We start from the raw sequence: 22,920 nt of genomic DNA on the forward strand, positions 1-22,920 counted from the left end.
GATTAGGTGCTGGGGTAGTAGCCACAGCATCTTCACTTGCTCCACCTTAGGATAAACATACAAGAGTCAACATTTAACCAACACAATCAAGACTCAACAGAACCCATAAATATCGTTAAAAGGAAACCTCACCACCAGCTTCAGTATGGGCAGATGTGGTCTGGTTGTGGGGATTGGGTGTTGTGGTGACAACCACATCATCACTTTGGCGGTCCACAGCATCTTCACTGGCTCCATCTTGGGATTCCACATGAGTGAGGGGGGCAGAGAGAAGCCAAGGGACACACTTACACATTTGATACAAAAACCAAACTTGCAGAAAACCACACAAAAACTAAAAAGAAGCACCCTACCTGTAACTTCAGTTTGTGCAGAAGTTGTCTGGTTGTGTGGATTAGGTGGTGGGGTAGTAGCCACAGCATCTTCACTTGCACCACCTTAGGATAAACATTCAAGAGTCAACATTTAACCAACACAAGACTCAACAGAACCCATACATTTCTCAAAAGAAAACCTCACCACCAGCTGAAGTATGGGCAGATTGTTGTGTCTGGATTGATTGTTGTGTCTGGTTGTGGTGATCGGGTGTTGTGGCTACAACCACATCATCACTTTGGCGGTCCACAGCATCTTCACTGGCTCCATCTTGGGATTCCACATGAGTGAGGGAGCCAGCCAAAGAGAAGCCAAGGGACACACTTACACATTTTATACAAAAAACAAACTGGCAGAAAACCACACAAAAACTAAAAAGAAAACACCCTACCAGTAACTTCAGTTTGTGCAGATGTTGTCTGGTTGTGTGGATTAGGTGCTGGGGTAGTAGCCACAGCATCTTCACTTGCACCACCTTAGGATAAACATACAAGAGTCAACATTTTAACCAACACAAGACTCAACAGAACCCATACATTTCGCAAAAGAAAACCTCACCACCAGCTTCAGTATGGGCAGATGTGGTCTGGTTGTGGGGAACGGGTGTTGTGGTGACAACCACATCATCACTTTGGCGGTCAACTGCAGAGGCCTTAAAGTTCACATCTCTCTTCGGAAAACAGAATGCTGTTCAAAGGAAGACAAAACGAGTGACTATTTCAGACAGAATTTCAAGATAAAAAGCAACTAACAGAAACAAGGGGAAAACTTACCATTACAGACACAAGCAATGAGGACACACACAACCACCTTTGCAAATGAAGGCATGTTTAACAATCAATAAACAACAAGGGAAGGGATAACTCCACGGAAACATTAACGCAGTTTTATAAAGGCAAGACGCCCTCGTTCTCGTTTCAATAATAATCAGGGTCACGTGAGTTACAGGTGTGCATCGTTTAGCGAGGCAGCCTGCGCCCCGTTCATCGAAAGGGCTGAAGCTAAGTTAATCAATTGTCCTTTTAGCCCGTTAACATTAACGAGCTGATTGAGAACAGCAAATATCGGTTCGTCAACAGCTCATCCGCCTCCAAATCATGTGGTTAATTTCAACCAGGCTAAACTTATCGGGGCAATTGCGCGTGCACGTCCTACTTCAAAAGTTAGGAAAGGTTGATCACCAAAACAATGATTTTCTAACGGTATAATGGTTCTAAACTCAAAGAAAAGGGCTCTTTTTTTCTCCGCTGGCGAGCAGGAGATGAACATGAACGCTTATGAAGAATACAAGACCATAATCATGGCAAAATTCAACACCGCCACCGCTGTGAGAGCAAGACAAGAGGCGGGTGTGTTGGGAAGTTTATAGGATGGTATCTATGTATGAAAACATGACAGCAAGATGGACTGGTACAGAGGATACCGCTTTCGATTATTAACTACAAGATTGCTAGTTCGAGTCCCCTCACCTCCTACCTTGGTGTAGTTTTACATTTCCTTGTAAGTCGCTTTGAATAAAAGCGTCTGTTAAATGACTAAATGTAAATGTATTAATAACAAATGCAATAAATTGAAGCAGTATAAATAAATTGTGTGTATTTCTCTCTATTCTTATCATGAGTCCACCTTAATCATTTTCTACAATAATGATATGCTATGGTGTACTAATAACACTGTCATATAATTATGAGTGCTTTGTTCTCCGCATCGCCGACACTAAAAAGATGTACCACTCGCAAAAAAGCGCAAGACAGTCAATGTTCGACTGTGGTGTTTGCAATAAATGACTCGAGAAGGTCTTGTAAATTAATTATTCCTTGTCGGCTGAATCGGTAGCGCTCATACAAGAACTCATCATGATGGAATAATGGATCTTGGCGATCGCAAAGAACTCTCTCCCTACGCTAATCTAACTATCTAATATGACTCCTTGGTCAATGGGATCCCTCCTTTTTTCGGGGTTGTGGCAAGCTTATCCAGCTACACTTAAGTTAGCCTACGCTCGAGCAGGTTAGTGCTAATTGATATGTTACTATGGTGATTTATCGAAAGTTGCTTCCACGAACCAAAAAGAGGGACGTTTTATCTTAGCCTGAAAATTAGCTCGCTAAACCGCTTAGCGAGCTACGACGAATACCCCCCAGGTCACTTGCTCCAGTGAGCTGTACGTTTTCAATGTCTCGCTGAGTGACCAGATGGATGCTGCTGAGTGTGAAATATAGACCAAATGAGCCAAATCTCCCTGGTCCCCCTCCATCACACTGTTCGCCCTCCATCACACTGGTCCCCTTACCAGTAGTTCTAGTTTGGGCAGCCACAGCACCCTCACATCATCTTGCGATTACACACAAATAGAAAGCGACACTGTCAAAAGGGGGGCGCAAACATTCAAAGTGTTCCATCAAAACAGACATGCACTGATGTCCCCCTCCATCACACTGTTCCCCCTCCTTCATGTCAAACAGTACAGTAGAGATTTTTGAAATGCCACAAGCAGTTCGCCATTATTGTGCATCACTACCAGTTCAACCATTTTACAAATTCAGACACAACTAGATGCTTTTAAATTGTAGAGTCGTTAAAGGCCTTGTTGCATGAAGCATATAGTAAAACCACTACAGGAAATACGTTAGGAAAGAGGCTTCAGTCATCTCCACCACCAAAACAGGACAAGGCCTCAATTTGAAAAAAGGCAAGACAACATTTGATTCTAAAAATAAATCTGTCCTTTATTGCAGTCAACATCTAGAGGCAAAAAGTCCAGACAGTGACTCAGGTCATTGTGACCAGAGGAGCAGTCGAATCAGACAGTCGTATGGGATACTACAGGGAGAAGAAACAAAACATTTTAATTGCACATTTATTGGGTGAAATCCTACGGTATGCCACTGCTCCAGGCAGAGCTGTTCAACTTCAACCAAACAAACATTTGTGACTACAGGTATAGATTTGTTAGAGACCTGCCAGGCTGCATTTTTAAACATTAACGAGTGACCATGCCAAACCACAACACTCAAAGTTCCTAGACCCTTGCACTGAATCAGATTCCTTGTTAATACATTTTTAAGAGCAAACAGTTTGAACCATCCAAGTGGTTCCTTGTAATATCATAACTCCCTTACCAGTAGTTCCAGTTTGGGCAGCCACAGCACCCTCACTTGGGTCATCTTGCGATTACACACAAATAGAAAGCGACACTGTCAAAAGGGGGGCGCAAACATTCAAAGTGTTCCATCAAAACAGACATGCACTGATGTCCTTACCGGTAGCTGCAGTGTGGTCAGATGTAGTTGGGGGATTTGGTGTTGGGGTGGTAGCCACAGCATCTTCACTTGCTCCATCTTAGGATAACCATACAAAAGTGAACATTTAACCAACACAATCAAGACTCAACAGAACCCATAAATATCGTTAAAAGGAAACCTCACCACCAGCTTCAGTATGGGCAGATGTGGTCTGGTTGTGGGGATTGGGTGTTGTGGTGACAACCACATCATCACTTTGGCGGTCCAGAGCATCTTCACTGGCTCCATCTTGGGATTCCACATGAGTGAGGGGGCCAGAGAGAAGCCAAGGGACACACTTACACATTTGATACAAAAACCAAACTTGCAGAAAACCACACAAAAACTAAAAAGAAACAGCCTACCAGTAACTTCAGCTTGTGCAGAAGTTGTCTGGTTGTCTGGATTAGGTGCTGGGGTAGTAGCCACAGCATCTTCACTTGCTCCACCTTAGGATAAACATACAAGAGTCAACATTTAACCAACACAATCAAGACTCAACAGAACCCATAAATATCGTTAAAAGGAAACCTCACCACCAGCTTCAGTATGGGCAGATGTGGTCTGGTTGTGGGGATTGGGTGTTGTGGTGACAACCACATCATCACTTTGGCGGTCCACAGCATCTTCACTGGCTCCATCTTGGGATTCCACATGAGTGAGGGGGGCAGAGAGAAGCCAAGGGACACACTTACACATTTGATACAAAAACCAAACTTGCAGAAAACCACACAAAAACTAAAAAGAAGCACCCTACCTGTAACTTCAGTTTGTGCAGAAGTTGTCTGGTTGTGTGGATTAGGTGGTGGGGTAGTAGCCACAGCATCTTCACTTGCACCACCTTAGGATAAACATTCAAGAGTCAACATTTAACCAACACAAGAACTCAACAGAACCCATACATTTCTCAAAAGAAAACCTCACCACCAGCTGAAGTATGGGCAGATTGTTGTGTCTGGATTGATTGTTGTGTCTGGTTGTGGTGATCGGGTGTTGTGGCTACAACCACATCATCACTTTGGCGGTCCACAGCATCTTCACTGGCTCCATCTTGGGATTCCACATGAGTGAGGGAGCCAGCCAAAGAGAAGCCAAGGGACACACTTACACATTTTATACAAAAAACAAACTGGCAGAAAACCACACAAAAACTAAAAAGAAAACACCCTACCAGTAACTTCAGTTTGTGCAGATGTTGTCTGGTTGTATGGATTAGGTGCTGGGGTAGTAGCCACAGCATCTTCACTTGCACCACCTTAGGATAAACATACAAGAGTCAACATTTTAACCAACACAAGACTCAACAGAACCCATACATTTCGCAAAAGAAAACCTCACCACCAGCTTCAGTATGGGCAGATGTGGTCTGGTTGTGGGGAACGGGTGTTGTGGTGACAACCACATCATCACTTTGGCGGTCAACTGCAGAGGCCTTAAAGTTCACATCTCTCTTCGGAAAACAGAATGCTGTTCAAAGGAAGACAAAACGAGTGACTATTTCAGACAGAATTTCAAGATAAAAAGCAACTAACAGAAACAAGGGGAAAACTTACCATTACAGACACAAGCAATGAGGACACACACAACCACCTTTGCAAATGAAGGCATGTTTAACAATCAATAAACAACAAGGGAAGGGATAACTCCACGGAAACATTAACGCAGTTTTATAAAGGCAAGACGCCCTCGTTCTCGTTTCAATAATAATCAGGGTCACGTGAGTTACAGGTGTGCATCGTTTAGCGAGGCAGCCTGCGCCCCGTTCATCGAAAGGGCTGAAGCTAAGTTAATCAATTGTCCTTTTAGCCCGTTAACATTAACGAGCTGATTGAGAACAGCAAATATCGGTTCGTCAACAGCTCATCCGCCTCCAAATCATGTGGTTAATTTCAACCAGGCTAAACTTATCGGGGCAATTGCGCGTGCACGTCCTACTTCAAAAGTTAGGAAAGGTTGATCACCAAAACAATGATTTTCTAACGGTATAATGGTTCTAAACTCAAAGAAAAGGGCTCTTTTTTTCTCCGCTGGCGAGCAGGAGATGAACATGAACGCTTATGAAGAATACAAGACCATAATCATGGCAAAATTCAACACCGCCACCGCTGTGAGAGCAAGACAAGAGGCGGGTGTGTTGGGAAGTTTATAGGATGGTATCTATGTATGAAAACATGACAGCAAGATGGACTGGTACAGAGGATACCGCTTTCGATTATTAACTACAAGATTGCTAGTTCGAGTCCCCTCACCTCCTACCTTGGTGTAGTTTTACATTTCCTTGTAAGTCGCTTTGAATAAAAGCGTCTGTTAAATGACTAAATGTAAATGTATTAATAACAAATGCAATAAATTGAAGCAGTATAAATAAATTGTGTGTATTTCTCTCTATTCTTATCATGAGTCCACCTTAATCATTTTCTACAATAATGATATGCTATGGTGTACTAATAACACTGTCATATAATTATGAGTGCTTTGTTCTCCGCATCGCCGACACTAAAAAGATGTACCACTCGCAAAAAAGCGCAAGACAGTCAATGTTCGACTGTGGTGTTTGCAATAAATGACTCGAGAAGGTCTTGTAAATTAATTATTCCTTGTCGGCTGAATCGGTAGCGCTCATACAAGAACTCATCATGATGGAATAATGGATCTTGGCGATCGCAAAGAACTCTCTCCCTACGCTAATCTAACTATCTAATATGACTCCTTGGTCAATGGGATCCCTCCTTTTTTCGGGGTTGTGGCAAGCTTATCCAGCTACACTTAAGTTAGCCTACGCTCGAGCAGGTTAGTGCTAATTGATATGTTACTATGGTGATTTATCGAAAGTTGCTTCCACGAACCAAAAAGAGGGACGTTTTATCTTAGCCTGAAAATTAGCTCGCTAAAACCGCTTAGCGAGCTACGACGAATACCCCCCAGGTCACTTGCTCCAGTGAGCTGTACGTTTTCAATGTCTCGCTGAGTGACCAGATGGATGCTGCTGAGTGTGAAATATAGACCAAATGAGCCAAATCTCCCTGGTCCCCCTCCATCACACTGTTCGCCCTCCATCACACTGGTCCCCTTACCAGTAGTTCTAGTTTGGGCAGCCACAGCACCCTCACATCATCTTGCGATTACACACAAATAGAAAGCGACACTGTCAAAAGGGGGGCGCAAACATTCAAAGTGTTCCATCAAAACAGACATGCACTGATGTCCCCCTCCATCACACTGTTCCCCCTCCTTCATGTCAAACAGTACAGTAGAGATTTTTGAAATGCCACAAGCAGTTCGCCATTATTGTGCATCACTACCAGTTCAACCATTTTACAAATTCAGACACAACTAGATGCTTTTAAATTGTAGAGTCGTTAAAGGCCTTGTTGCATGAAGCATATAGTAAAACCACTACAGGAAATACGTTAGGAAAGAGGCTTCAGTCATCTCCACCACCAAAACAGGACAAGGCCTCAATTTGAAAAAAGGCAAGACAACATTTGATTCTAAAAATAAATCTGTCCTTTATTGCAGTCAACATCTAGAGGCAAAAAGTCCAGACAGTGACTCAGGTCATTGTGACCAGAGGAGCAGTCGAATCAGACAGTCGTATGGGATACTACAGGGAGAAGAAACAAAACATTTTAATTGCACATTTATTGGGTGAAATCCTACGGTATGCCACTGCTCCAGGCAGAGCTGTTCAACTTCAACCAAACAAACATTTGTGACTACAGGTATAGATTTGTTAGAGACCTGCCAGGCTGCATTTTTAAACATTAACGAGTGACCATGCCAAACCACAACACTCAAAGTTCCTAGACCCTTGCACTGAATCAGATTCCTTGTTAATACATTTTTAAGAGCAAACAGTTTGAACCATCCAAGTGGTTCCTTGTAATATCATAACTCCCTTACCAGTAGTTCCAGTTTGGGCAGCCACAGCACCCTCACTTGGGTCATCTTGCGATTACACACAAATAGAAAGCGACACTGTCAAAAGGGGGGCGCAAACATTCAAAGTGTTCCATCAAAACAGACATGCACTGATGTCCTTACCGGTAGCTGCAGTGTGGTCAGATGTAGTTGGGGGATTTGGTGTTGGGGTGGTAGCCACAGCATCTTCACTTGCTCCATCTTAGGATAACCATACAAAAGTGAACATTTAACCAACACAATCAAGACTCAACAGAACCCATAAATATCGTTAAAAGGAAACCTCACCACCAGCTTCAGTATGGGCAGATGTGGTCTGGTTGTGGGGATTGGGTGTTGTGGTGACAACCACATCATCACTTTGGCGGTCCAGAGCATCTTCACTGGCTCCATCTTGGGATTCCACATGAGTGAGGGGGCCAGAGAGAAGCCAAGGGACACACTTACACATTTGATACAAAAACCAAACTTGCAGAAAACCACACAAAAACTAAAAAGAAACAGCCTACCAGTAACTTCAGCTTGTGCAGAAGTTGTCTGGTTGTCTGGATTAGGTGCTGGGGTAGTAGCCACAGCATCTTCACTTGCTCCACCTTAGGATAAACATACAAGAGTCAACATTTAACCAACACAATCAAGACTCAACAGAACCCATAAATATCGTTAAAAGGAAACCTCACCACCAGCTTCAGTATGGGCAGATGTGGTCTGGTTGTGGGGATTGGGTGTTGTGGTGACAACCACATCATCACTTTGGCGGTCCACAGCATCTTCACTGGCTCCATCTTGGGATTCCACATGAGTGAGGGGGGCAGAGAGAAGCCAAGGGACACACTTACACATTTGATACAAAAACCAAACTTGCAGAAAACCACACAAAAACTAAAAAGAAGCACCCTACCTGTAACTTCAGTTTGTGCAGAAGTTGTCTGGTTGTGTGGATTAGGTGGTGGGGTAGTAGCCACAGCATCTTCACTTGCACCACCTTAGGATAAACATTCAAGAGTCAACATTTAACCAACACAAGACTCAACAGAACCCATACATTTCTCAAAAGAAAACCTCACCACCAGCTGAAGTATGGGCAGATTGTTGTGTCTGGATTGATTGTTGTGTCTGGTTGTGGTGATCGGGTGTTGTGGCTACAACCACATCATCACTTTGGCGGTCCACAGCATCTTCACTGGCTCCATCTTGGGATTCCACATGAGTGAGGGAGCCAGCCAAAGAGAAGCCAAGGGACACACTTACACATTTTATACAAAAAACAAACTGGCAGAAAACCACACAAAACTAAAAAGAAAACACCCTACCAGTAACTTCAGTTTGTGCAGATGTTGTCTGGTTGTATGGATTAGGTGCTGGGGTAGTAGCCACAGCATCTTCACTTGCACCACCTTAGGATAAACATACAAGAGTCAACATTTTAACCAACACAAGACTCAACAGAACCCATACATTTCGCAAAAGAAAACCTCACCACCAGCTTCAGTATGGGCAGATGTGGTCTGGTTGTGGGGAACGGGTGTTGTGGTGACAACCACATCATCACTTTGGCGGTCAACTGCAGAGGCCTTAAAGTTCACATCTCTCTTCGGAAAACAGAATGCTGTTCAAAGGAAGACAAAACGAGTGACTATTTCAGACAGAATTTCAAGATAAAAAGCAACTAACAGAAACAAGGGGAAAACTTACCATTACAGACACAAGCAATGAGGACACACACAACCACCTTTGCAAATGAAGGCATGTTTAACAATCAATAAACAACAAGGGAAGGGATAACTCCACGGAAACATTAACGCAGTTTTATAAAGGCAAGACGCCCTCGTTCTCGTTTCAATAATAATCAGGGTCACGTGAGTTACAGGTGTGCATCGTTTAGCGAGGCAGCCTGCGCCCCGTTCATCGAAAGGGCTGAAGCTAAGTTAATCAATTGTCCTTTTAGCCCGTTAACATTAACGAGCTGATTGAGAACAGCAAATATCGGTTCGTCAACAGCTCATCCGCCTCCAAATCATGTGGTTAATTTCAACCAGGCTAAACTTATCGGGGCAATTGCGCGTGCACGTCCTACTTCAAAAGTTAGGAAAGGTTGATCACCAAAACAATGATTTTCTAACGGTATAATGGTTCTAAACTCAAAGAAAAGGGCTCTTTTTTTCTCCGCTGGCGAGCAGGAGATGAACATGAACGCTTATGAAGAATACAAGACCATAATCATGGCAAAATTCAACACCGCCACCGCTGTGAGAGCAAGACAAGAGGCGGGTGTGTTGGGAAGTTTATAGGATGGTATCTATGTATGAAAACATGACAGCAAGATGGACTGGTACAGAGGATACCGCTTTCGATTATTAACTACAAGATTGCTAGTTCGAGTCCCCTCACCTCCTACCTTGGTGTAGTTTTACATTTCCTTGTAAGTCGCTTTGAATAAAAGCGTCTGTTAAATGACTAAATGTAAATGTATTAATAACAAATGCAATAAATTGAAGCAGTATAAATAAATTGTGTGTATTTCTCTCTATTCTTATCATGAGTCCACCTTAATCATTTTCTACAATAATGATATGCTATGGTGTACTAATAACACTGTCATATAATTATGAGTGCTTTGTTCTCCGCATCGCCGACACTAAAAAGATGTACCACTCGCAAAAAAGCGCAAGACAGTCAATGTTCGACTGTGGTGTTTGCAATAAATGACTCGAGAAGGTCTTGTAAATTAATTATTCCTTGTCGGCTGAATCGGTAGCGCTCATACAAGAACTCATCATGATGGAATAATGGATCTTGGCGATCGCAAAGAACTCTCTCCCTACGCTAATCTAACTATCTAATATGACTCCTTGGTCAATGGGATCCCTCCTTTTTTCGGGGTTGTGGCAAGCTTATCCAGCTACACTTAAGTTAGCCTACGCTCGAGCAGGTTAGTGCTAATTGATATGTTACTATGGTGATTTATCGAAAGTTGCTTCCACGAACCAAAAAGAGGGACGTTTTATCTTAGCCTGAAAATTAGCTCGCTAAACCGCTTAGCGAGCTACGACGAATACCCCCCAGGTCACTTGCTCCAGTGAGCTGTACGTTTTCAATGTCTCGCTGAGTGACCAGATGGATGCTGCTGAGTGTGAAATATAGACCAAATGAGCCAAATCTCCCTGGTCCCCCTCCATCACACTGTTCGCCCTCCATCACACTGGTCCCCTTACCAGTAGTTCCAGTTTGGGCAGCCACAGCACCCTCACATCATCTTGCGATTACACACAAATAGAAAGCGACACTGTCAAAAGGGGGCGCAAACATTCAAAGTGTTCCATCAAAACAGACATGCACTGATGTCCCCCTCCATCACACTGTTCCCCCTCCTTCATGTCAAACAGTACAGTAGAGATTTTTGAAATGCCACAAGCAGTTCGCCATTATAGTGCATCACTACCAGTTCAACCATTTTACAAATTCAGACACAACTAGATGCTTTTAAATTGTAGAGTCGTTAAAGGCCTTGTTGCATGAAGCATATAGTAAAACCACTACAGGAAATACGTTAGGAAAGAGGCTTCAGTCATCTCCACCACCAAAACAGGACAAGGCCTCAATTTGAAAAAAGGCAAGACAACATTTGATTCTAAAAATAAATCTGTCCTTTATTGCAGTCAACATGTAGAGGCAAAAAGTCCAGACAGTGACTCAGGTCATTGTGACCAGAGGAGCAGTCGAATCAGACAGTCGTATGGGATACTACAGGGAGAAGAAACAAAACATTTTAATTGCACATTTATTGGGTGAAATCCTACGGTATGCCACTGCTCCAGGCAGAGCTGTTCAACTTCAACCAAACAAACATTTGTGACTACAGGTATAGATTTGTTAGAGACCTGCCAGGCTGCATTTTTAAACATTAACGAGTGACCATGCCAAACCACAACACTCAAAGTTCCTAGACCCTTGCACTGAATCAGATTCCTTGTTAATACATTTTTAAGAGCAAACAGTTTGAACCATCCAAGTGGTTCCTTGTAATATCATAACTCCCTTACCAGTAGTTCCAGTTTGGGCAGCCACAGCACCCTCACTTGGGTCATCTTGCGATTACACACAAATAGAAAGCGACACTGTCAAAAGGGGGGCGCAAACATTCAAAGTGTTCCATCAAAACAGACATGCACTGATGTCCTTACCGGTAGCTGCAGTGTGGTCAGATGTAGTTGGGGGATTTGGTGTTGGGGTGGTAGCCACAGCATCTTCACTTGCTCCATCTTAGGATAACCATACAAAAGTGAACATTTAACCAACACAATCAAGACTCAACAGAACCCATAAATATCGTTAAAAGGAAACCTCACCACCAGCTTCAGTATGGGCAGATGTGGTCTGGTTGTGGGGATTGGGTGTTGTGGTGACAACCACATCATCACTTTGGCGGTCCAGAGCATCTTCACTGGCTCCATCTTGGGATTCCACATGAGTGAGGGGGCCAGAGAGAAGCCAAGGGACACACTTACACATTTGATACAAAAACCAAACTTGCAGAAAACCACACAAAAACTAAAAAGAAACAGCCTACCAGTAACTTCAGCTTGTGCAGAAGTTGTCTGGTTGTCTGGATTAGGTGCTGGGGTAGTAGCCACAGCATCTTCACTTGCTCCACCTTAGGATAAACATACAAGAGTCAACATTTAACCAACACAATCAAGACTCAACAGAACCCATAAATATCGTTAAAAGGAAACCTCACCACCAGCTTCAGTATGGGCAGATGTGGTCTGGTTGTGGGATTGGGTGTTGTGGTGACAACCACATCATCACTTTGGCGGTCCACAGCATCTTCACTGGCTCCATCTTGGGATTCCACATGAGTGAGGGGGGCAGAGAGAAGCCAAGGGACACACTTACACATTTGATACAAAAACCAAACTTGCAGAAAACCACACAAAAACTAAAAAGAAGCACCCTACCTGTAACTTCAGTTTGTGCAGAAGTTGTCTGGTTGTGTGGATTAGGTGGTGGGGTAGTAGCCACAGCATCTTCACTTGCACCACCTTAGGATAAACATACAAGAGTCAACATTTTAACCAACACAAGACTCAACAGAACCCATACATTTCTCAAAAGAAAACCTCACCACCAGCTGAAGTATGGGCAGATTGTTGTGTCTGGATTGATTGTTGTGTCTGGTTGTGGTGATCGGGTGTTGTGGCTACAACCACATCATCACTTTGGCGGTCCACAGCATCTTCACTGGCTCCATCTTGGGATTCCACATGAGTGAGGGAGCCAGCCAAAGAGAAGCCAAGGGACACACTTACACATTTTATACAAAAAACAAACTGGCAGAAAACCACACAAAACTAAAAAGAAAACACCCTACCAGTAACTTCAGTTTGTGCAGATGTTGTCTGGTTGTGTGGATTAGGTGCTGGGGTAGTAGCCACAGCATCTTCACTTGCACCACCTTAGGATAAACATACAAGAGTCAACATTTTAACCAACACAAGACTCAACAGAACCCATACATTTCGCAAAAGAAAACCTCACCACCAGCTTCAGTATGGGCAGATGTGGTCTGGTTGTGGGGAACGGGTGTTGTGGTGACAACCACATCATCACTTTGGCGGTCAACTGCAGAGGCCTTAAAGTTCACATCTCTCTTCGGAAAACAGAATGCTGTTCAAAGGAAGACAAAACGAGTGACTATTTCAGACAGAATTTCAAGATAAAAAGCAACTAACAGAAACAAGGGGAAAACTTACCATTACAGACACAAGCAATGAGGACACACACAAACCACCTTTGCAAATGAAGGCATGTTTAACAATCAATAAACAACAAGGGAAGGGATAACTCCACGGAAACATTAACGCAGTTTTATAAAGGCAAGACGCCCTCGTTCTCGTTTCAATAATAATCAGGGTCACGTGAGTTACAGGTGTGCATCGTTTAGCGAGGCAGCCTGCGCCCCGTTCATCGAAAGGGCTGAAGCTAAGTTAATCAATTGTCCTTTTAGCCCGTTAACATTAACGAGCTGATTGAGAACAGCAAATATCGGTTCGTCAACAGCTCATCCGTCTCCAAATCATGTGGTTAATTTCAACCAGGCTAAACTTATCGGGGCAATTGCGCGTGCACGTCCTACTTCAAAAGTTAGGAAAGGTTGATCACCAAAACAATGATTTTCTAACGGTATAATGGTTCTAAACTCAAAGAAAAGGGCTCTTTTTTTCTCCGCTGGCGAGCAGGAGATGAACATGAACGCTTATGAAGAATACAAGACCATAATCATGGCAAAATTCAACACCGCCACCGCTGTGAGAGCAAGACAAGAGGCGGGTGTGTTGGGAAGTTTATAGGATGGTATCTATGTATGAAAACATGACAGCAAGATGGACTGGTACAGAGGATACCGCTTTCGATTATTAACTACAAGATTGCTAGTTCGAGTCCCCTCACCTCCTACCTTGGTGTAGTTTTACATTTCCTTGTAAGTCGCTTTGAATAAAAGCGTCTGTTAAATGACTAAATGTAAATGTATTAATAACAAATGCAATAATTGAAGCAGTATAAATAAATTGTGTGTATTTCTCTCTATTCTTATCATGAGTCCACCTTAATCATTTTCTACAATAATGATATGCTATGGTGTACTAATAACACTGTCATATAATTATGAGTGCTTTGTTCTCCGCATCGCCGACACTAAAAAGATGTACCACTCGCAAAAAAGCGCAAGACAGTCAATGTTCGACTGTGGTGTTTGCAATAAATGACTCGAGAAGGTCTTGTAAATTAATTATTCCTTGTCGGCTGAATCGGTAGCGCTCATACAAGAACTCATCATGATGGAATAATGGATCTTGGCGATCGCAAAGAACTCTCTCCCTACGCTAATCTAACTATCTAATATGACTCCTTGGTCAATGGGATCCCTCCTTTTTTCGGGGTTGTGGCAAGCTTATCCAGCTACACTTAAGTTAGCCTACGCTCGAGCAGGTTAGTGCTAATTGATATGTTACTATGGTGATTTATCGAAAGTTGCTTCCACGAACCAAAAAGAGGGACGTTTTATCTTAGCCTGAAAATTAGCTCGCTAAACCGCTTAGCGAGCTACGACGAATACCCCCCAGGTCACTTGCTCCAGTGAGCTGTACGTTTTCAATGTCTCGCTGAGTGACCAGATGGATGCTGCTGAGTGTGAAATATAGACCAAATGAGCAAAATCTCCCTGGTCCCCCTCCATCACATCACACTGTTCGCCCTCCATCACACTGGTCCCCTTACCAGTAGTTCCAGTTTGGGCAGCCACAGCACCCTCACATCATCTTGCGATTACACACAAATAGAAAGCGACACTGTCAAAAGGGGGGCGCAAACATTCAAAGTGTTCCATCAAAACAGACATGCACTGATGTCCCCCTCCATCACACTGTTCCCCCTCCTTCATGTCAAACAGTACAGTAGAGATTTTGAAATGCCACAAGCAGTTCGCCATTATAGTGCATCACTACCAGTTCAACCATTTTACAAATTCAGACACAACTAGATGCTTTTAAATTGTAGAGTCGTTAAAGGCCTTGTTGCATGAAGCATATAGTAAAACCACTACAGGAAATACGTTAGGAAAGAGGCTTCAGTCATCTCCACCACCAAAACAGGACAAGGCCTCAATTTGAAAAAAGGCAAGACAACATTTGATTCTAAAAATAAATCTGTCCTTTATTGCAGTCAACATGTAGAGGAAAAAGTCCAGACAGTGACTCAGGTCATTGTGACCAGAGGAGCAGTCGAATCAGACAGTCGTATGGGATACTACAGGGAGAAGAAACAAAACATTTTAATTGCACATTTATTGGGTGAAATCCTACGGTATGCCACTGCTCCAGGCAGAGCTGTTCAACTTCAACCAAACAAACATTTGTGACTACAGGTATAGATTTGTTAGAGACCTGCCAGGCTGCATTTTTAAACATTAACGAGTGACCATGCCAAACCACAACACTCAAAGTTCCTAGACCCTTGCACTGAATCAGATTCCTTGTTAATACATTTTTAAGAGCAAACAGTTTGAACCATCCAAGTGGTTCCTTGTAATATCATAACTCCCTTACCAGTAGTTCCAGTTTGGGCAGCCACAGCACCCTCACTTGGGTCATCTTGCGATTACACACAAATAGAAAGCGACACTGTCAAAAGGGGGGCGCAAACATTCAAAGTGTTCCATCAAAACAGACATGCACTGATGTCCTTACCGGTAGCTGCAGTGTGGTCAGATGTAGTTGGGGATTTGGTGTTGGGGTGGTAGCCACAGCATCTTCACTTGCTCCATCTTAGGATAACCATACAAAAGTGAACATTTAACCAACACAATCAAGACTCAACAGAACCCATAAATATCGTTAAAAGGAAACCTCACCACCAGCTTCAGTATGGGCAGATGTGGTCTGGTTGTGGGGATGGGGTGTTGTGGTGACAACCACATCATCACTTTGGCGGTCCAGAGCATCTTCACTGGCTCCATCTTGGGATTCCACATGAGTGAGGGGGCCAGAGAGAAGCCAAGGGACACACTTACACATTTGATACAAAAACCAAACTTGCAGAAAACCACACAAAAACTAAAAAGAACAGCCTACCAGTAACTTCAGCTTTGTGCAGAAGTTGTCTGGATTAGGTGCTGGGGTAGTAGCCACAGCATCTTCACTTGCTCCACCTTAGGATAAACATACAAGAGTCAACATTTAACCAACACAATACTCAACAGAACCCATACATTTCTCAAAAGAAAACCTCACCACCAGCTGAAGTATGGGCAGATTGTTGTGTCTGGATTGATTGTTGTGTCTGGTTGTGGTGATCGGGTGTTGTGGCTACAACCACATCATCACTTTGGCGGTCCACAGCATCTTCACTGGCTCCATCTTGGGATTCCACATGAGTGAGGGAGCCAGCCAAAGAGAAGCCAAGGGACACACTTACACATTTATATACAAAAAACAAAACTGGCAGAAAACCACACCAAAACTAAAAAGAAAACACCCTACCAGTAACTTCAGTTTGTGCAGATGTTGTCTGGTTGTGTGGATTAGGTGCTGGGGTAGTAGCCACAGCATCTCACTTGCACCACCTTAGGATAAACATACAAGAGTCAACATTTTAACCAACACAAGACTCAACAGAACCCATACATTTCGCAAAAGAAAACCTCACCACCAGCTTCAGTATGGGCAGATGTGGTCTGGTTGTGGGGAACGGGTGTTGTGGTGACAACCACATCATCACTTTGGCGGTCAACTGCAGAGGCCTTAAAGTTCACATCTCTCTTCGGAAAACAGAATGCTGTTCAAAGGAAGACAAAACGAGTGACTATTTCAGACAGAATTTCAAGATAAAAAGCAACTAACAGAAACAAGGGGAAAACTTACCATTACAGACACAAGCAATGAGGACACACACACAACCACCTTTGCAAATGAAGGCATGTTTAACAATCAATAAACAACAAGGGAAGGGATAACTCCACGGAAACATTAACGCAGTTTTATAAAGGCAAGACGCCCTCGTTCTCGTTTCAATAATAATCAGGGTCACGTGAGTTACAGGTGTGCATCGTTTAGCGAGGCAGCCTGCGCCCCGTTCATCGAAAGGGCTGAAGCTAAGTTAATCAATTGTCCTTTTAGCCCGTTAACATTAACGAGCTGATTGAGAACAGCAAATATCGGTTCGTCAACAGCTCATCCGCCTCCAAATCATGTGGTTAATTTCAACCAGGCTAAACTTATCGGGGCAATTGCGCGTGCACGTCCTACTTCAAAAGTTAGGAAAGGTTGATCACCAAAACAATGATTTTCTAACGGTATAATGGTTCTAAACTCAAAGAAAAGGGCTCTTTTTTTCTCCGCTGGCGAGCAGGAGATGAACACGAACGCTTATGAAGAATACAAGACCATAATCATGGCAAAATTTCAACACCGCCACCGCTGTGAGAGCAAGACAAGAGGCGGGTGTGTTGGGAAGTTTATAGGATGGTATCTATGTATGAAAACATGACAGCAAGATGGACTGGTACAGAGGATACCGCTTTCGATTATTAACTACAAGATTGCTAGTTCGAGTCCCCTCACCTCCTACCTTGGTGTAGTTTTACATTTCCTTGTAAGTCGCTTTGAATAAAAGCGACTGTTAAATGACTAAATGTAAATGTATTAATAACAAATGCAATAAATTGAAGCAGTATAAATTAAATTGTGTGTATTTCTCTCTATTCTTATCATGAGTCCACCTTAATCATTTTCTACAATAATGATATGCTATGGTGTACTAATAACACTGTCATATAATTATGAGTGCTTTGTTCTCCGCATCGCCGACACTAAAAAGATGTACCACTCGCAAAAAAGCGCAAGACAGTCAATGTTCGACTGTGGTGTTTGCAATAAATGACTCGAGAAGGTCTTGTAAATTAATTATTCCTTGTCGGCTGAATCGGTAGCGCTCATACAAGAACTCATCATGATGGAATAATGGATCTTGGGCGATCGCAAAGAACTCTCTCCCTACGCTAATCTAACTATCTAATATGACTCCTTGGTCAATGGGATCCTCCTTTTTTCGGGGTTGTGGCAAGCTTATCCAGCTACACTTAAGTTAGCCTACGCTCGAGCAGGTTAGTGCTAATTGATATGTTACTATGGTGATTTATCGAAAGTTGCTTCCACGAACCAAAAAGAGGGACGTTTTATCTTAGCCTGAAAATTAGCTCGCTAAACCGCTTAGCGAGCTACGACGAATACCCCCCAGGTCACTTGCTCCAGTGAGCTGTACGTTTTCAATGTCTCGCTGAGTGACCAGATGGATGCTGCTGAGTGTGAAATATAGACCAAATGAGCCAAATCTCCCTGGTCCCCCTCCATCACACTGTTCGCCCTCCATCACACTGGTCCCTTACCAGTAGTTCCAGTTTGGGCAGCCACAGCACCCTCACATCATCTTGCGATTACACACAAATAGAAAGCGACACTGTCAAAAGGGGGGCGCAAACATTCAAAGTGTTCCATCAAAACAGACATGCACTGATGTCCCCCTCCATCACACTGTTCCCCCTCCTCATGTAAAACAGTACAGTAGAGATTTTTGAAATGCCACAAGCAGTTCGCCATTATTAGTGCATCACTACCAGTTCAACCATTTTACAAATTCAGACACAACTAGATGCTTTTAAATTGTAGAGTCAGTTAAAGGCCTTGTTGCATGAAGCATATAGTAAACCACTACAGGAAATACGTTAGGAAAGAGGCTTCAGTCATCTCCACCACCAAAACAGGACAAGGCCCAATTTGAAAAAAGGCAAGACAACATTTTGATTCTAAAAATAAATCTGTCCTTTATTGCAGTCAACATGTAGAGGCAAAAAGTCCAGACAGTGACTCAGGTCATTGTGACCAGAGGAGCAGTCGAATCAGACAGTCGTATGGGATACTACAGGGAGAAGAAACAAAACATTTTAATTGCACATTTATTGGGTGAAATCCTACGGTATGCCACTGCTCCAGGCAGAGCTGTTCAACTTCAACCAAACAAACATTTGTGACTACAGGTATAGATTTGTTAGAGACCTGCCAGGCTGCATTTTTAAACATTAACGAGTGACCATGCCAAACCACAACACTCAAAGTTCCTAGACCCTTGCACTGAATCAGATTCCTTGTTAATACATTTTTAAGAGCAAACAGTTTGAACCATCCAAGTGGTTCCTTGTAATATCATAACTCCCTTACCAGTAGTTCCAGTTTGGGCAGCCACAGCACCCTCACTTGGGTCATCTTGCGATTACACACAAATAGAAAGCGACACTGTCAAAAGGGGGGCGCAAACATTCAAAGTGTTCCATCAAAACAGACATGCACTGATGTCCTTACCGGTAGCTGCAGTGTGGTCAGATGTAGTTGGGGGATTTGGTGTTGGGGTGGTAGCCACAGCATCTTCACTTGCTCCATCTTAGGATAACCATACAAAAGTGAACATTTAACCAACACAATCAAGACTCAACAGAACCCATAAATATCGTTAAAAGGAAACCTCACCACCAGCTTCAGTATGGGCAGATGTGGTCTGGTTGTGGGGATTGGGTGTTGTGGTGACAACCACATCATCACTTTGGCGGTCCAGAGCATCTTCACTGGCTCCATCTTGGGATTCCACATGAGTGAGGGGGCCAGAGAGAAGCCAAGGGACACACTTACACATTTGATACAAAAACCAAACTTGCAGAAAACCACACAAAAACTAAAAAGAAACAGCCTACCAGTAACTTCAGCTTGTGCAGAAGTTGTCTGGTTGTCTGGATTAGGTGCTGGGGTAGTAGCCACAGCATCTTCACTTGCTCCACCTTAGGATAAACATACAAGAGTCAACATTTAACCAACACAATCAAGACTCAACAGAACCCATAAATATCGTTAAAAGGAAACCTCACCACCAGCTTCAGTATGGGCAGATGTGGTCTGGTTGTGGGGATTGGGTGTTGTGGTGACAACCACATCATCACTTTGGCGGTCCACAGCATCTTCACTGGCTCCATCTTGGGATTCCACATGAGTGAGGGGGGCAGAGAGAAGCCAAGGGACACACTTACACATTTGATACAAAAACCAAACTTGCAGAAAACCACACAAAAACTAAAAAGAAGCACCCTACCTGTAACTTCAGTTTGTGCAGAAGTTGTCTGGTTGTGTGGATTAGGTGGTGGGGTAGTAGCCACAGCATCTTCACTTGCACCACCTTAGGATAAACATTCAAGAGTCAACATTTAACCAACACAAGACTCAACAGAACCCATACATTTCTCAAAAGAAAACCTCACCACCAGCTGAAGTATGGGCAGATTGTTGTGTCTGGATTGATTGTTGTGTCTGGTTGTGGTGATCGGGTGTTGTGGCTACAACCACATCATCACTTTGGCGGTCCACAGCATCTTCACTGGCTCCATCTTGGGATTCCACATGAGTGAGGAGCCAGCAAAGAGAAGCCAAGGGACACACTTACACATTTTATACAAAAAACAAACTGGCAGAAAACCACACAAAAACAAAAAGAAAACACCCTACCAGTAACTTCAGTTGTGCAGATGTCTGGTCTGATGGTGCGGATGATTAGGTGCTGGAGGTAGTAGCCACAGCATCTTCACTTGCACCACCTTAGGATAAACATACAAGAGTCAACATTTTAACCAACACAAGACTCAACAGAACCCATACATTTCGCAAAAGAAAACCTCACCACCAGCTTCAGTATGGGCAGATGTGGTCTGGTTGTGGGGAACGGGTGTTGTGGTGACAACCACATCATCACTTTGGCGGTCAACTGCAGAGGCCTTAAAGTTCACATCTCTCTTCGGAAAACAGAATGCTGTTCAAAGGAAGACAAAACGAGTGACTATTTCAGACAGAATTTCAAGATAAAAAGCAACTAACAGAAACAAGGGGAAAACTTACCATTACAGACACAAGCAATGAGGACACACACAACCACCTTTGCAAATGAAGGCATGTTTAACAATCAATAAACAACAAGGGAAGGGATAACTCCACGGAAACATTAACGCAGTTTTATAAAGGCAAGACGCCCTCGTTCTCGTTTCAATAATAAATCAGGGTCACGTGAGTTACAGGTGTGCATCGTTTAGCGAGGCAGCCTGCGCCCCGTTCATCGAAAGGGCTGAAGCTAAGTTAATCAATTGTCCTTTTAGCCCGTTAACATTAACGAGCTGATTGAGAACAGCAAATATCGGTTCGTCAACAGCTCATCCGCCTCCAAATCATGTGGTTAATTTCAACCAGGCTAAACTTATCGGGGCAATTGCGCGTGCACGTCCTACTTCAAAAGTTAGGAAAGGTTGATCACCAAAACAATGATTTTCTAACGGTATAATGGTTCTAAACTCAAAGAAAAGGGCTCTTTTTTTCTCCGCTGGCGAGCAGGAGATGAACATGAACGCTTATGAAGAATACAAGACCATAATCATGGCAAAATTCAACACCGCCACCGCTGTGAGAGCAAGACAAGAGGCGGGTGTGTTGGGAAGTTTATAGGATGGTATCTATGTATGAAAACATGACAGCAAGATGGACTGGTACAGAGGATACCGCTTTCGATTATTAACTACAAGATTGCTAGTTCGAGTCCCCTCACCTCCTACCTTGGTGTAGTTTTACATTTCCTTGTAAGTCGCTTTGAATAAAAGCGTCTGTTAAATGACTAAATGTAAATGTATTAATAACAAATGCAATAAATTGAAGCAGTATAAATAAATTGTGTGTATTTCTCTCTATTCTTATCATGAGTCCACCTTAATCATTTTCTACAATAATGATATGCTATGGTGTACTAATAACACTGTCATATAATTATGAGTGCTTTGTTCTCCGCATCGCCGACACTAAAAAGATGTACCACTCGCAAAAAAGCGCAAGACAGTCAATGTTCGACTGTGGTGTTTGCAATAAATGACTCGAGAAGGTCTTGTAAATTAATTATTCCTTGTCGGCTGAATCGGTAGCGCTCATACAAGAACTCATCATGATGGAATAATGGATCTTGGCGATCGCAAAGAACTCTCTCCCTACGCTAATCTAACTATCTAATATGACTCCTTGGTCAATGGGATCCCTCCTTTTTTCGGGGTTGTGGCAAGCTTATCCAGCTACACTTAAGTTAGCCTACGCTCGAGCAGGTTAGTGCTAATTGATATGTTACTATGGTGATTTATCGAAAGTTGCTTCCACGAACCAAAAAGAGGGACGTTTTATCTTAGCCTGAAAATTAGCTCGCTAAACCGCTTAGCGAGCTACGACGAATACCCCCCAGGTCACTTGCTCCAGTGAGCTGTACGTTTTCAATGTCTCGCTGAGTGACCAGATGGATGCTGCTGAGTGTGAAATATAGACCAAATGAGCCAAATCTCCCTGGTCCCCCTCCATCACACTGTTCGCCCTCCATCACACTGGTCCCTTACCAGTAGTTCCAGTTTGGGCAGCCACAGCACCCTCACATCATCTTGCGATTACACACAAATAGAAAGCGACACTGTCAAAAGGGGGGCGCAAACATTCAAATGTTCCATCAAAAACAGACATGCACTGATGTCCCCCTCCATCACACTGTTCCCCCTCCTTCATGTCAAACAGTACAGTAGAGATTTTTGAAATGCCACAAGCAGTTCGCCATATAGTGCATCACTACCAGTTCAACCATTTACAAATTCAGACACAACTAGATGCTTTAAATTGTAGAGTCGTTAAAGGCCTTGTTGCATGAAGCATATAGTAAAACCACTACAGGAAAT

General features: G+C 43.2%; 6 long non-coding RNA genes across 6 annotated transcripts; all 6 read right to left on the bottom strand.

Moving 5' to 3' along the window:
* Positions 1-392: 392 nt before the first annotated feature.
* Positions 393-4,036, bottom strand: LOC122131056. The gene is made up of 3 exons (XR_006152003.1): positions 4,025-4,036; positions 520-645; positions 393-437 (listed from the first exon to the last, which is right to left on the bottom strand). It is a non-coding gene; the product is annotated as an uncharacterized LOC122131056 (long non-coding RNA).
* Positions 4,037-4,455: 419 nt separating this feature from the next.
* Positions 4,456-8,101, bottom strand: LOC122131057. The gene is made up of 3 exons (XR_006152004.1): positions 8,090-8,101; positions 4,584-4,709; positions 4,456-4,500 (listed from the first exon to the last, which is right to left on the bottom strand). It is a non-coding gene; the product is annotated as an uncharacterized LOC122131057 (long non-coding RNA).
* Positions 8,102-8,520: 419 nt separating this feature from the next.
* Positions 8,521-12,162, bottom strand: LOC122131058. Its single transcript, XR_006152005.1, has 3 exons — positions 12,151-12,162; positions 8,648-8,773; positions 8,521-8,565 (listed from the first exon to the last, which is right to left on the bottom strand). It is a non-coding gene; the product is annotated as an uncharacterized LOC122131058 (long non-coding RNA).
* A 418-nt stretch (positions 12,163-12,580) lies between these two features.
* On the bottom strand, positions 12,581-16,225 carry LOC122131053. The gene is made up of 3 exons (XR_006152000.1): positions 16,214-16,225; positions 12,709-12,834; positions 12,581-12,625 (listed from the first exon to the last, which is right to left on the bottom strand). It is a non-coding gene; the product is annotated as an uncharacterized LOC122131053 (long non-coding RNA).
* A 21-nt stretch (positions 16,226-16,246) lies between these two features.
* On the bottom strand, positions 16,247-19,893 carry LOC122131059. Its single transcript, XR_006152006.1, has 3 exons — positions 19,882-19,893; positions 16,373-16,498; positions 16,247-16,290 (listed from the first exon to the last, which is right to left on the bottom strand). It is a non-coding gene; the product is annotated as an uncharacterized LOC122131059 (long non-coding RNA).
* A 419-nt stretch (positions 19,894-20,312) lies between these two features.
* On the bottom strand, positions 20,313-20,697 carry LOC122131060. The gene is made up of 3 exons (XR_006152007.1): positions 20,684-20,697; positions 20,440-20,565; positions 20,313-20,357 (listed from the first exon to the last, which is right to left on the bottom strand). It is a non-coding gene; the product is annotated as an uncharacterized LOC122131060 (long non-coding RNA).
* Positions 20,698-22,920: the final 2,223 nt, after the last annotated feature.

The sequence above is a fragment of the Clupea harengus genome, unplaced genomic scaffold (assembly GCF_900700415.2).
Source record: "Clupea harengus unplaced genomic scaffold, Ch_v2.0.2, whole genome shotgun sequence".
Taxonomy (NCBI): Eukaryota; Metazoa; Chordata; class Actinopteri; order Clupeiformes; family Clupeidae; genus Clupea; species Clupea harengus.